The sequence below is a fragment of the Bos indicus x Bos taurus genome, unplaced genomic scaffold (assembly GCF_003369695.1).
Source record: "Bos indicus x Bos taurus breed Angus x Brahman F1 hybrid unplaced genomic scaffold, Bos_hybrid_MaternalHap_v2.0 SuperScaffold_100147, whole genome shotgun sequence".
Taxonomy (NCBI): domain Eukaryota; kingdom Metazoa; phylum Chordata; class Mammalia; order Artiodactyla; family Bovidae; genus Bos; species Bos indicus x Bos taurus.
This window is the reverse complement of record NW_020867070.1, coordinates 432,705-447,026: the sequence shown is the minus strand read 5'-3', so window position 1 is coordinate 447,026 and position 14,322 is coordinate 432,705. Positions and strand designations below refer to the sequence as shown.

At 41.7% G+C, this 14,322-nt stretch overlaps 1 protein-coding gene across 3 annotated transcripts in view; it reads right to left on the bottom strand.

The window, feature by feature from the left end:
- Positions 1-14,322, bottom strand: part of LOC113888460 (multidrug resistance-associated protein 4-like) — a 176,782-nt gene that overhangs the window by 152,090 nt on the left and 10,370 nt on the right. The window lies entirely within an intron of this gene.

Here is a 14,322-nt window from a genome sequence, read left to right as displayed (position 1 = left end):
TGAAGGTCTCCTTTTCCCCAGGTTCCCTTCCTTCACCATCAAGGAAAACCACTCAATGAATGAAAACCACTCACCTAAAGTAAACATCCCCACCCTCAACATCATTTCCTACACAGACTTCATAAAAGACAAAATGTTAAAAGTTTGAAAGTCTTTCAGGAACAGGCCTTTTTCTTTTTGGCAATCCCACCTTACTAACACAGACAGGATAAGCAACTGACAGGTTTGCTTTGACAGCTCTCTTCTATCTGTCTGAAGCTGAGGAAGCCACATACAAGAGGAAGGGAAGGAGAATCCATAACACCAAACAACAAAAAAACTAGGCATTTTATTAGCCAACTAGTGCCTGGTCAGGATATTTATCAAAAGATGTCCCCATGCCTCATATGGGTGTCTCATTAAACCTCAGCATTCTTGTCTTGTTCTACACACATGCACACACGCATGCACACACACACATTCACAGGCTGCACCAATTGCCTCTCCTTCCATGAAGGCAGGGAAATTTTCATCTACTATAGAGAATAAAGAGAACACTATTTAGCTGAAGAAGTATAAGTAATATGATCAGACTGCAGTAAAACGATCAGTTCTGATATATTTCCACCGTGTCCTGTCATCCATCCCAAGAGGCACAGAGACCTCTTGGAAGAGTCCCTCATACAGCAGATTGTATAGAGTTTATAGAGTTTATAGAGTACTGTTTATAGAGTTTCCTGAGATGGGAATGTGGAGGCCACACAGAGAAGCAAAAATGTCAAACTGTACACATGGGCAGTCCCAGCCCAGGTGTCGCCAAGGGCAGTCCAGTGCTGCAGCCACAAACCACCAGAAGCCCAGCAGGAATATCTGCCATCCCCAAATTTCCTGAAATTTATGATTCTTTTTGGGAATCACCGTTGCCTTTTAATCAGCTCTCCATTTGAGCCTAACATCCTTGTAATTACAGGAGAAATAAGAGTAACATCACTCACCAAAGAGAATATGGTTAAGTGCAACAAATCCAGCAAAAAAGAGTAAATAAAGGAAGATCACTACCACCTAAACATATCTGGTTTGTTTTTCGTGGAGAAACAATATTTAATAACCCAGTTGTGGGACTTCCCTGGTGGTCCGGTGGCTAAGATTCCACACTCCCAATGCAACGGACCTGGGTTAGATCCCTGGTCAGGGAACTAGATCCCACATGTGGCAACTAAATCCCGGCACAGACAAATAAATAAATATTAAAAAAAAAAAGTTTATCGAAAAGCCTCATTAAGGTATAATGCCAGTTTAGGGCCCATACCTTCTCCTCATCTGTCAATTCTTTTTTTTTTTCTTGATAATGATTTTTATTTTTTTGGAATAGAAATTTTCAAAAGATAATAAAGGTTTTCAGTCATGATCTGTTACTTTGATCTGATGTAATTTGGGAGGAAAGTCATTTGTTATTCTTAAGCACTATTTTGGGACTTCCTCCAATGGCTTAATGATAAGGAATTCATCTCAATGCAGGAGACACAGGAGATGCAGGTTTGATCCCTAAGTTGGGAAGATCCTCTAGAGGAGGAAATGGCAACCCACTCCAGTATTCTTGCCTGGAGAATCCCATGGAAAGAGGAGCCTGGTGGGCTACAGTCCTTGGGGTCGCAAAGAATCAGACACAACTGAGATACTGAGTACAAATGCACAAGTTTTCCTCTAACAAGGAGCAGTCATGGTAATTCAGAAAGGTGATGAAAAGTATAACATACAAGGAATTTCCACTCTGGCATAAGTTGCAACTAAAGAAAACAGAAAATTGATATTATACTCCATATGAAAAATAACAGCAAGCAAAGAACAATTTTCCAGTAATTTCTCTCTCAAAAAAAAAAAAAAAAATAGAAAGCAAAATAGTGAATAGCATAAAATTGTGAAAACAAAACCCCAAAGTACATATAGAGAATAAGAATACACATATTAAATATGATTCTTGCAAGCATCCAGAACACATAGGGCAGAAGTGATTACGGCCCTCAAAGGTAGACTGAGTAAATCCCTCCCCTCCACACACAAGGAAAGGTTAGAGATGAAGAGTCATTTAACAAGACAGCTATCAGCACCATTTGTAATCTGTGAATATTTCCATTTCTGGAATTTGGTAAAACTGCCTGAGGCAAACCAGGCAAAAGATTTTCTGATTACCAGAAGATTAGCTCTTACATATGCTCAACGCTCCATTCCAAGTATTATCTCCAAATCAAATAGTGGTGTGAATCCCAAGGAAAGGTCCAATTTCAGAAGACTCTGTCTTGGAGAGTCCTTCAGAGAGGCAAGGAGTGGCTGTGGCTGGGGACACAGACACTGGTGGCAGCATTCCCAGGACCTAACCCCACAACGTGTACACAAGTGTGAGCACGCACCACCAAGGAATTCGCTCATCTGCACATTACCGATTCTCACCTTTCACTAATAAGAAAGAAAACAACTGAGAAAATATTCATTATCAACCACGCTGCTGCTGCTGCTAAGTAGCTTCAGTCGTGTCCAACTCTGTGCGACCCATAGATGGCAACCCACTAGGCTCCTGCGTCCCTGGGATTCTCCAGGCAAGAACACTGGAGTGGGTTGCCATTTCCTTCTCCAATACATGAAAGTGAAAAGTGAAAGTGAAGTCGCTTGGTCATGTCTGATTCTTAGCGACCCCAAAGACTGCAGCCTACCAGGCTCCTCCATCCATGGGATTTTCCAGGCAAGAGTACTGGTGTGGGGTGCCATTGATTTCTATTATCAACCATGAAACTAACCAAATTAAAACGTTCTTGATAAGCAATTCACTTCAGTTCAGTTCAGTTGCTCAGTCATGTCCGACTCTTTGTGACCCCATGAATCACAGCATGCCCGGCCTCCCTGTCCATCAAAAACTCCTGGAGTCCACTCAGACTCACATCAACCAAGTCAGTGATGCTATCTAGCCATCTCACCCCCTGCCATCCCCTTCTCCTCCTGCCCCCAATCCCTCCCAGCATCAGAGTCTTTTCCAATGAATCAACTCTTCCCACGAGGTGGCCAAAGTACTGGAGTTTCAGCTTTAGCATCATTCATTCCCTCCAAAGAAATCCCAGGGCTGATCTCCTTCAGAATGGACTGGTTGGATCTCCTTGCAGTCCTTGGATCTCCCTTGGACTCTCAAGAGTCTTCTCCAACACCACAGTTCAAAAGCATCAATTCTCTGGCACTTAGCCTTCTTCACAGTCCAACTCTCACATCCATACATGACCACAGGAAAAACCATAGCCTTGACTAGACAGAACTTTGTTGGCAAAGTAATGTCTCTGCTTTTCAATATGCTATTTAGGTTGCCCAAAACTTTTCTTTCAAAGAGTAAGCATCTTTTAATTTCATGGCTGCAATCACCATCTGCAGTGATTTTGGAGGCCAAAAAAATAAACTGTTTTCATTGTTTCCCCATCTATTTGCCATGAAGTGATGGGACCAGATGCCACGATCTTCATTTTCTGAATGTTGAGCTTTAAGCCAACTTTTTCACTCTCCACATTCACTTTCACCAAGAGGCTTTTTAGTTCCTCTTCACTTTCTGCCATTAGGGTGGTGTCATCTGCATATCTGAGGTTATTGATATTTCTCCCAGCAATCTTGATTCCAGCTGTGCTTCTTCCAGCCCAGCGTTTCTTATGATGTACTCTGCATATAAGTTTAATAAGCAAGGTGACACTATACAGCCTTGACATACTCCTTTTCCTATTTGGAACCAGTCTGTTGTTCCATGTCCAGTTCTAACTGTTGCTTCCTGACCTGCATACAGGTTTCTCAAGAAGCAGGTCAGGTGGTCTGGTATTCCCATCTCTTTCAGAATTGTCCACAGTTTATTGTGATCCACACAGTCAAAGGCTTTGGCATAGTCAATAAACCAGAAATAGATGTATTTCTGGAACTCTCTTGCTTTTTCCATGATCCAGTGGATGTTGACAATTTGATCTCTGGTTCCTCTGCCTTTACTAAAACCAGCTTGAACATATGGAAGTTCACGGTTCACATATTGCTGAAGCCTGGCTTGGAGAATTTTGAGCATTACTTTACTAGCGTGTGAGATGAGTGCAATTGTGTGGTAGTTTGAGCATTCTTTGGCAGTGCCTTTCTTTGGGATTGGAATGAAAACTGACCTTTTCCAGTCCTGTGGCACTGCTGAGTTTTCCAAATTTGCGGGCATATAGAATGCAGAACTTCCACACCATCATCTTTCAGGATTTGAAATAGCTCCACTGGTATTCGGTCACCTCCACTAGCTTTGTTCTTAATGATGCTTTCTAAGGTCCACTTGACTTCACATTCCAGGATGTCTGGCTCTAGGTCAGTGATCACACCATCGTGATTATCTGGGTTGTGAAGATCTTTTTTGTACAGTTTTCTGTGTATTCCTGCCACCTCTTCTTAATTCTACTTCTGTTAGGTGCATACCATTTCTGTCCTTTATCGAGCCCATCTTTACATGATATGTTCCCTTGGTATCTCTAATTTTCTTGAAGAGATCTCTAGTCTTTCCCATTGTGTTGTTTTCCTCTATTTCTTTGCATTGATCACTGAGGAAAGCTTTCTTATCTCTTCTTGCTATTCTTTGGAATTCTGCATTCAGATGCTTATATCTTTCCTTTTCTCCTTTGCTTTTTGCTTCTCCTCTTTTCACAGCTATTTGTAAGGCCTCCTCAGACAGCCATTTTGCTTTTTTGCTTTTCTTTTCCATGGGGATGGTCTTGATCCCTGTCTCCTGTACAATGTCACGAACCTCATTCCATAGTTCATCAGGCACTCTATCAGATCTTGTCCCTTAAATCTATTTCTCACTTCCACTGTATAATCATAAGGGATTTGATTTAGGTCATACCTGAATGGTCTAGTGGTTTTCCCTACTTTCTTCAATTTGAGTCTGAATTTGGCAATAAGGAGTTCATGATCTGAGCCACAGTCAGCTCCTGGTCTTGTTTTTGTTGACTGTAGAGAGCTTCTCCATCTTTGGCTGCAAAGAATATAATCAATCTGATTTTGGTGTTGACCATCTGGTGATGTCCATGTGTAGAGTCTTCTCTTGTGTTGTTTGAAGAGGGTGTTTGCTATGACCCGTGCATTTTCTTGGCAAAACTCTATTAGTCTTTGCCCTACTTCATTCCATATTCCAAGGCCAAATTTGCCTGTTACTCCAGGTGTTTCTTGACTTCCTACTTTTGCATTCCAGTCCCCTATAATGAAAAGGATACCTTTTTTGGGTGTTAGTTCTAAAAGGTCTTGTAGATCTTCATAGAACCGTTCAACTTCAGCTTCTTCAGCATTATGGTTGGCGCATAGGCTTGGATAACTGTGATATTGAATGGTTTGCCTTGGAAACGAACAGACATCATTCTGTCATTTTTGAGATTGCATCCAGGTACTGCATTTCAGACTCTTTTGTTGACCATTATGGCTACTCCATTTCTTCTGAGGGATTCCTGCCCACAGTAGTAGATATAATGGTCATCTGAGTTAAATTCACCCATTCCCGTCCATTTTAGTTTGCTGATTCCTAGAATGTCGACGTTCACTCTTGCCATCTCTTGTTTGACCACTTCCAATTTGCCTTGATTCATGGACCTGACATTCCAGGTTCCTATGAAATATTGCTCTTTACAGCATTGGACCTTTCTTCTATCACCAGTCACATCCACAACAAGGTATGGTTTTTGCTTTGGCTCCATCCCTTCATTCTTTCTGGAGTTATTTCTCCACTGATCTCCAGTAGCATATTGGGCACCTACTGACCTGGGGAGTTCCTCTTTCAGTATCCTGTCATTTTGCCTTTTCATACTGTTCATGGAGTTCTCAAGGCAAGAATATTTAAGTGGTTTGCCATTCCCTTCTCCAGTGGACCACATTCTGTCAGACCTCTTCACCATGACCCGTCCATCTTGGGTGGCCCCACGGGCATGGCTTAGTTTCATGGAGTTAGACAAGGCTGTGGTCCTAGTGTGATTAGATTGACTAGTTTTCTGTGATTATGGTTTCAGTGTGTCTGCCCTCTGATGCCCTCTTGCAACACCTACCGTCTTACCTGGGTTTCTCTTACCTTGGATGTGGTGTAACTCTTCACGGCTGCTCCAGCAAAGGGCAGCCGCTGCTTCTTATGTTGGCCAAGGGGTATCTCCTCATGGTGACCCCTCCTGACCTTGAACGTGGCATAGCTCCTCTAGGCCCTCCTGCGCCCCCACAGCCACCGCTCCTTGGACATGGGGTTCCTCCTCCCAGCCGCTGCCCCTGGCCTCATGCATGGGGTAGCTCCTCTCGGCTGCTCCTGCACTGTCACAGCCTGGCACTCTCGGCTGCTGCCCCTGACCTTGGACGCGGGGTAGCATCCCCTTGATAAGCAGGAACAAGGTCAAACACTGCCCCCTTAAACCCTTCCTCTTCGACATTAATCTATGACCACATGTATATTCTTTCCACAAACCAACTGAGCATATAGTTTTATTCTTTCACAAGAATTCTTCACAAATCTGAAATCATAAAGGATCTTTAAAAGAAATGAATTTAATACCACCACATCCATTATTCAGGATTATCTGAGAGTCTGAGTCTCTGAGGCAGACTTTTTATTTTGGGCATACAATGTGACAGGCACAATCTTAGTTCCCTGACCAGGGATCAAAAACCTTGGCATCCACTATGCAGAACAGCGTGGAGATTCCTTAAAAAAACTGGAAATAGAATTGCCATATGACCCACAAATACCACTGCTGCATGTATACATTGAGGAAGCCAGAACTGAAAGAGACACATGTACCCCAATGTTCATTACAGCACTATTTACCATAGCTAGACATGGAAGCAACCTAGATGTCCATTAGCAGATGAATGGATAAGGAAGTTGTGGTATATATACACAATGGAATATTACTCAGCTATAAAAAAGAATGTGTTTATGTCAGTTCTAATGAGGTGGATGAAACTGGAGCCTATTATACAGAACGAAGTAAGTCAGAAAGACAAATACCAGTACAGTATATTAATGCTTATATATGGAATTTAGAAAGACAGTAACGACAACCCTATATGCAAGACAGTAAAAGATATACAGATGTAAAGAAGAGACTTTTGGACTATGTGGGAGAAGGAGAGGGCAGGACTATATGAGAGCATTACATTGAAACATATATATTACCATATGTAAAACAGATGACCAGTGCAAGTTGATGCATGAAACAGAGCACTCAAAGCTGGTGCTCTGGGACAAGCCAGAGTGATGGGGGAGGGAGGAAGGTAGGAGGGGTAGGAGGGGGGTTCTGGATGGGGGAGCACATGTACACCCATGGCTGATTCATGTCGATGTTTGGCAAAACCACCACAATATTGTAAAGCAATTAGTCTCCAATTAAAATAAATAAGTTGGAAAAAAAAAAAAAAAAACCTGGCATCTGCACCAAGGACATGGAGTCTTAACCAGTAAACTGCCAGGGAAGCTCAAGGTAGACATTTATTGGTAGAGTCCTTGGTATTCAGCTTCAGGAAAGCACTTGACAGTGTGTCCCACCTTTTGCTTCTTAGGCTAACTTCTTGCAGGGTTAGCTTAGATGCTAGAACTTCTAAGTGGATAGAATTCCTTCTCCACATTAATGCACTTGAAACATTTCTCACACAACTTCCCCATATCTCATTCATGGGGGGAAACACACACACACACACACACACACACAAATAGAAACAAGCTATCAAAGTCTTACCAAACTCTTGAGAGAGACATAAAAGCAGAAAAGAATGGGCTTGTAGGAAAAAACAAATAGACAGAATCTTTAGAACTGGGTGAACGGTGACAAAATGTAGAGTTGAGAAAAATCCAAAGACAAGGAGGAAAAGCAGTGAAACTGCAGAAATCATAATCATCAGGATTCCAGACATACTAGCCTTCATTCTTCTCTTACACACTGGTCTTCATCCTGACCACACCTTAGCATCACCTGGGAGGGAATAACTGCACTCTGTCACCCAAGACCCAGCCTCCAGAAACTGGTTTAGATTCAACTGATTAGGGTGGAGAAGATTCCTCTCCCTGTAGATTCTGGATGCAGAGACTAACCCCATGTAAGTATCTGCTAACCTCCACTCTCGCACTGTCATGGCATCTGAACCTGGAATGGCTGCAGACCCGATCTGCAGGAATTACAAGGAATTACAATGATTACAAAGACTTTTTACCAGGGTTCCATTGCACATTTCATGCTTCCAGAAAAGTCCAGAGATTACAGTATTGAAATTGAAAATGTTCATTCTGCACAGTCAGAAAAATAAAATGTTGAGAAAAAAAATTTATTTAAGAAACATGACTCTGATGCTGGGAGGGATTGGGGGCAGGAGGAGAAGGGGGATGACAGAGGATGAGATGGCTGGATGGCATCACTGACTTGATATATGTGAGTATGAGTGAACTCTGGGAGTTGGTGATGGACAGGGAGGCCTGGCGTGCTGCGATTCATAGGGTCGCGAAAAGTCAGACACGACTGAGCGACTGAACTGAACTGAATAAAAAGATGAGTCAAAATTAGCCTGGAAAGTTATCTATAAAAGGAGAAGGAGAATTAGAATAGAGCTAACAATGATATTAGACTTCTTTAAGTAGCCTTTTCTTGATTTTGGAATCATGAAAACATTACACAGAATTATAATTATAAAATAACTAAATTTTAAAAAAGAAATTCCTAAAATTTTAGAGTAAAATTACATAAAAGCACCTAAACTAAATTTTAAAAAAGAAATTCCTAAAATTTTAGAGTAAAATTACATAAAAGCACCTAAATATAGAAACCCATTCTCTTTTGTTTTGGAAAGCCATACAAAAAAAGAACTATCAAAAGTGATTTGAAACAAAATAATTTGAAAACACAGTCTCTGATACACCCACATGAACATAGTATGATCTCCAAAAGAAAATAAAAATATTAGATTGCTTTCAGAAGTCACTTTTTAAGGTACAACAAATGAATAATTATGTTGATATCATTGAGAATTGGGCTTAGACATTGGACAAAGAGAATAGATGATGGGAGAAAAGAGACATGCAAGACAATAACAATAAACTGTGGAAAATTCTTCAAGAGATGGGAATACCAGACCACCTGACCTGCCTCTTGAGAAACCCATATGCACATCAGGAAGCAATAGTTAGAACTGGACATGGAACAATAGACTGGTTCCAAATAGGAAAAGGAGTACATCAAGGCTGTATATTTTCACCCTGCTTATTTAACTTACGTGCAGATTACATCATGAGAAATTCTGGGCTGGATGAAACACAAGCTGGAATCAAGATTGCTGGGAGAAATATCAATAACCTCAGATATGCAGATAACACCACCCTTACGGCAGAAAGTGAAGAACAACTGAAGAGCCTCTTGATGAAGTGAAAGAAGAGAGTGAAAAAGTTGGCTTAAAGCTCAACATTCAGAAAACTAAGATCATGGCATCCGGTCCCATCATGGCAAATAGATGGGGAAACAGTGGAAACAGTGGCTGACTTTATTTTTTTGGGCTCCAAAATCACTGCAGATGGTAATTTCAACCATAAAATTAAAAGACGCTTACTTGGAAGGAAAGTTATGACCAACCTAGACAGCATATTAAAAAGCAGAGACATTACTTTGCCAACAAAGGTCTGTCTAGTCAAGGTTATGGTTTTTCTAGTGGTCATGTATGGATGTGAGAGTTGGACTATAAAGAAAGCTGAGCACTGAAGAATTGATGCTTTTGAACTGTGGTGTTGGAGAAGACTCTTGAGAGTCCCTTGGACTATGAGGAGATCCATCCAGTTTATCCTAAAGGAGATCAGTCCTGGCCGTTCAATGGAAGGACTGATGTTGAAGCTGAAACTCCAATATTTTGGCCACCTTTTATGAAGAACTGACTCATTGGAAAAGCCCCTGATGCTGGGAAAGATTGAGGGCAGGAGGAGAAGGGGATGACAAAGGATGAGATGGTTGAATGGCATCACTGACTCAATGGACATGAGTTTGAGTAAACTCCTGGAGTTGGTGATGGACAGGGAGGCCTGTCATGCTGCGGTTCTTGGAGTTGCAAAGAGTCAGACATGGCTGAGTGACTGAACTGAACTGAAGCAGAATAAGATGAAGTAAAACACTAGTGTCCTGCATCTGACTTGGATTGGAAACACCCTTATAAACATATTTGTTTACCTTAAAAAATGTATTCTAACTTTGTCTAATGAAAAAGCCAAGAAAAACAATCAAGAGCAGTAAGCTCCTCTAGCAACCAGACTATCATCTATAAATACCATTTCACACTAAAAGAAGACAGGGCTGCTTGGAGAAATGGATGATTCCAGGGCTGAGAAAATGCTGTACAAAATGAGATAAAAACATCCTGTCACACCAGAAACCAAAAAACAAAACAAAAAAAGACATTAAAAAAAAAAAAAAAAAAACTAGCAAAGACTTCTAGAGCATGTGCAAAACACTTAGAACCCAACCTGAATAGACTCGCATTGCCCAAAGATGGCCAAATGTTTGCACAAGCATAACAAATGAAATGGACTGAAGCAGGTCAGAAATGCTGAAATCCATGAGCTCAAACTGACATATACAAAACCAAACCAAAAAACAATAAAAACTCACCAGCCCCGGAGAAGAACCAATTTATCATTTTCAAAACAGGTTTTAAAAAGTGAAAAAATCATTTTCTCCTACTCTCCCTATAAATACTATATTTCAGAATTAATCAAAGAGCTTACCCATTTTGCAACCCTTAATGAATTAATGGACTTTGAGAAAGGATCATGAATAGCTCCTAACATTACACACACCCCCATAACACCACCCCTCCTACACACAAAAGATGTTATGTACCTCATAAGGGAGATATACAACCCTACCTCCTAAATAGACAAAAGGGGTGAAGAAAATCCAAAGGAGTTACATCAAACTTCTAGACCTAAACACCAACCTAAGGTGCCAGAGGAATGTGTTCATTGACACAGGGGGAGAGGCGATCAGCCAAATCCAGGCTGTGGGAATCTCTACAGGACAAACAACCTAGAGGCTCGGGGTGGAGGGGAACAGAAAGGCAATCTGAATAACCTGTGTCAGCCAAGTGTACCTTATTTAATACTGCTTCCAACAAAAGAGGGGAAAAAGACAACTGTGAGCACTGGCTAGTTATTGATGACATTGAAGTAAATATTTATGCATAATAATAATAATGTTTATGCTAAATACATTTAGTGGAGAAGGCAATGGCAACCCACTCCAGTACTCTTGCTTGGAAAATCCCATGGACGGAAGAGCCTGGTAGGCTGCAGTCCGTGGGGTTGCTCAGAGTCGGACAGGACTGAGCAACTTCACTTTCACTTTCCACTTTCATGCATTGGAGAAGGAAATGGCAACCCCCTCCAGTGTTCTTGCCTGGAGAATCCAAGGGACAGGGGAGCCTGGTGGGCTGCCGTCTATGGGGTAGCACAGAGTCAGACACGACTGAAGCGACTTAGCAGCAGCAGCAAATATGTTTAGTTGGGGGGAGATTCCACATCTTTTAAAGATACATACTAAAATATTTATGGATAAAAATGATATGATGTCTTGAAACTGCTTTAAAATAATCTTGGGAAGTGAGAGTGAGTTTCATATGAATTAAGACTGCTCATTATAGCAATTATTGAAGCTGACTTAGGGTGACATAGGCGCTTATTTCCCTATACCCTTCTGAGTTCTTAGCTGAGGATCTTTATAATAAATGACAGAATAACGGAAGAAAATCTGTGAGACAGCAAAAGAGACACAGATGTATAGAACAGTCTTTTGGACTCTGTGGGAGAGGGAAGAGGGGGATGATTTGGAGAATGGCATTGAAACATATATAATATCATATAAGAAACGAATCACCAGTCCAGGTTCGATGTAGGATACAGGATGCTTGGGGCTGGTGCACTGGGAGGACCCAGAGGGATGGTATGGGGAGAGAGTTGGGAGGGGGGTTCAGGATTGGGAACACGTGTACACCTGTGGTGGATGCAGGTAGATGTATGGCAAAACCAATACAATATTGCAAAGTAAAAATAATAATAATAAAATAAATAAATTTTCAAAAAAATAAAATTAAAAAAAAAGAAAATCAAACAGAAGTTTATTAACATGTATATTTCTGATACACATGCGAAATAGCAAGAAGAATTGAGGCTGTGGGAGGAGAGGAAGCCTCAGGACATGATGTAGAGAGCACTGGTCTAGGAATCAGAAAGCTGTGTTTCAGAAACCAGGTTGGCCACCTGCAAGTCACAGGATTCTAAGCCCATCAAGTATCCTCCTGCATCTCCAGGTCCTTATCTATGGAAATTCCTGCCTTGCCTCCCTCAGAGGAATCCTGGGAAAACTAAATGAGCTGCAACAGCTCAAAGTGCTCTGAAATCATTTCAACATTTTTATTAACAGAAGTTCAGGGCAGAGACTTACTCTATTCATAATGGCAGAGGCTGGTTTCAGAAAGGGCTTGGAAAACTCATTACTGCTTATAGGTGATTGTAGTAGAACAAGAACTCTTGAGAAAAATCATGTGTAAAAGCCAAATTTTCTAGCCAAAGTTTCACTTCTAAGCAGATTGCTAAAATTTTTAACCATAATGAATGCAGTCTTTTAAAAAAGAGACACCTACCACCCTGACTACTTAAAGAAATGCACTGAGGGGAGTGAAGTGAACAAGTGAAATAGGTGAGGAAACTTAAGAGGTACAAACACCAATTTATCAAATAAATAAAAGGGGACTGGGAGAAAAGGTAAATAAATAAAATATTTAAAAATAAATCACAAGTTTGTAATATATAACATAAAAAATATACTCAATAATACTGGAATAACTTTTATGGTGACAGTTGTTAACTAAAATTACTATGTACTGTATCAAATATTAAATCACTAATGATGTATACCAGAAACTAATAAAACACTATAAGCCAATCATACTTCAATTTAAACAATTATTTTAATTTTGCAATAAAAACTTACATATACTTAGAAGAAGAAAAGAAAATGGATTGAAAAGCATCACCCTCATTTATAACTCAAGGTCATCACGGTGGGTATTACTAACACCTAATGGCTAACATGATGCTCTCAGGAACCAGCAGGGCGCACAGCAGGTCTGCTCTGCAGGTCCCTGTCCACTTGGCTCAGTGCCCCCTCCTCCTCTCCCTTGCTGTGTGGTCCTCAGTGGTAGCTCTCAGCCCACAGTATCTTTGCCACCAGCAGCCACTCCTCAGCCTCCTGGGTTGAGCAGAAGTGAGGGACACATGGAAGAAACGGTTGGGAAATAAAGGCAAAAGTCCACTGCAGCTCTCAGGGAACCAACTGTGAGTCAAGGCACAAAGCCCATTGTGGGACTCTCAGAGGATTCTGTTTACTTCCTGGCCATCAGCTGAGCTCCAAAGTGAAGATTTACACAAACATGTGCTTCCCAACCTCCACCTGGACCAGAGACCATCAGTAAAAGTGGCCTCAGACAAAGGACAAGTGACCAGACAAGACCAGGCCACTTCTTAGGGTTCTGGGAAGAGGACATAATTCCCAGCCACTCCTCCCCTCTCAGAGGAAGGGACTGGGCGAACCCACTCTGGCTCTCTGAGGTCACCCCACTTACACACCAGCAGGTAGAGACCTCACCTCTCAGAGAGAAGCCCTGATGACCTGGGGAGGTGGTCTCTGTGACTCAGGCCCAGGCAGAGACTTCAGGCTCCTCCTCTCCATGCTGAGGGCCCTGGGCAGGTGGGGACCTGTCCTCCCCACTTGTGGTCCCTGTGGAGGTGCACACAGGGGCCAGGGGTGCTGGGAACTTGCTGGCTGTTCTGTTCTAATTAGGGGTGACCTGTGCAGGCTCCACAGCCTGGTACTTGTTTCTCTGAGCAGTAGAGATATTCCTCACTTCTCATAGGACAGAGGTTTTCATATCTCAAAATGCTAAAACCTAAAAGCCTCACCCTGCATTGGCGTCACCCTTTTTCCCACTGGTGCCGCCAGGAGTACCTGGGAGGCCCTGCTCGTGCTGTGGGTGGAAGGAACACACTGCTTGGGATCACGGATGATCCACGGGGCATGCTGTGCACCCAAGGAATTGAAAGAGGGCTGGAGGTCAGCAAGGAAACACATTTGTGTTTTAAAGACTTCTGGATTGAATTTACATCTTCCACTGTCTAAAATACAAAGACCAACAAGGAGTACAGATAGATCACAACATGGGAAGTTGCTTCATAAAATCAATTATTTAACTAACTAGCACTGCTAATAGATCTAGCAGTACTACCACACAGATGAGCCCCTACAT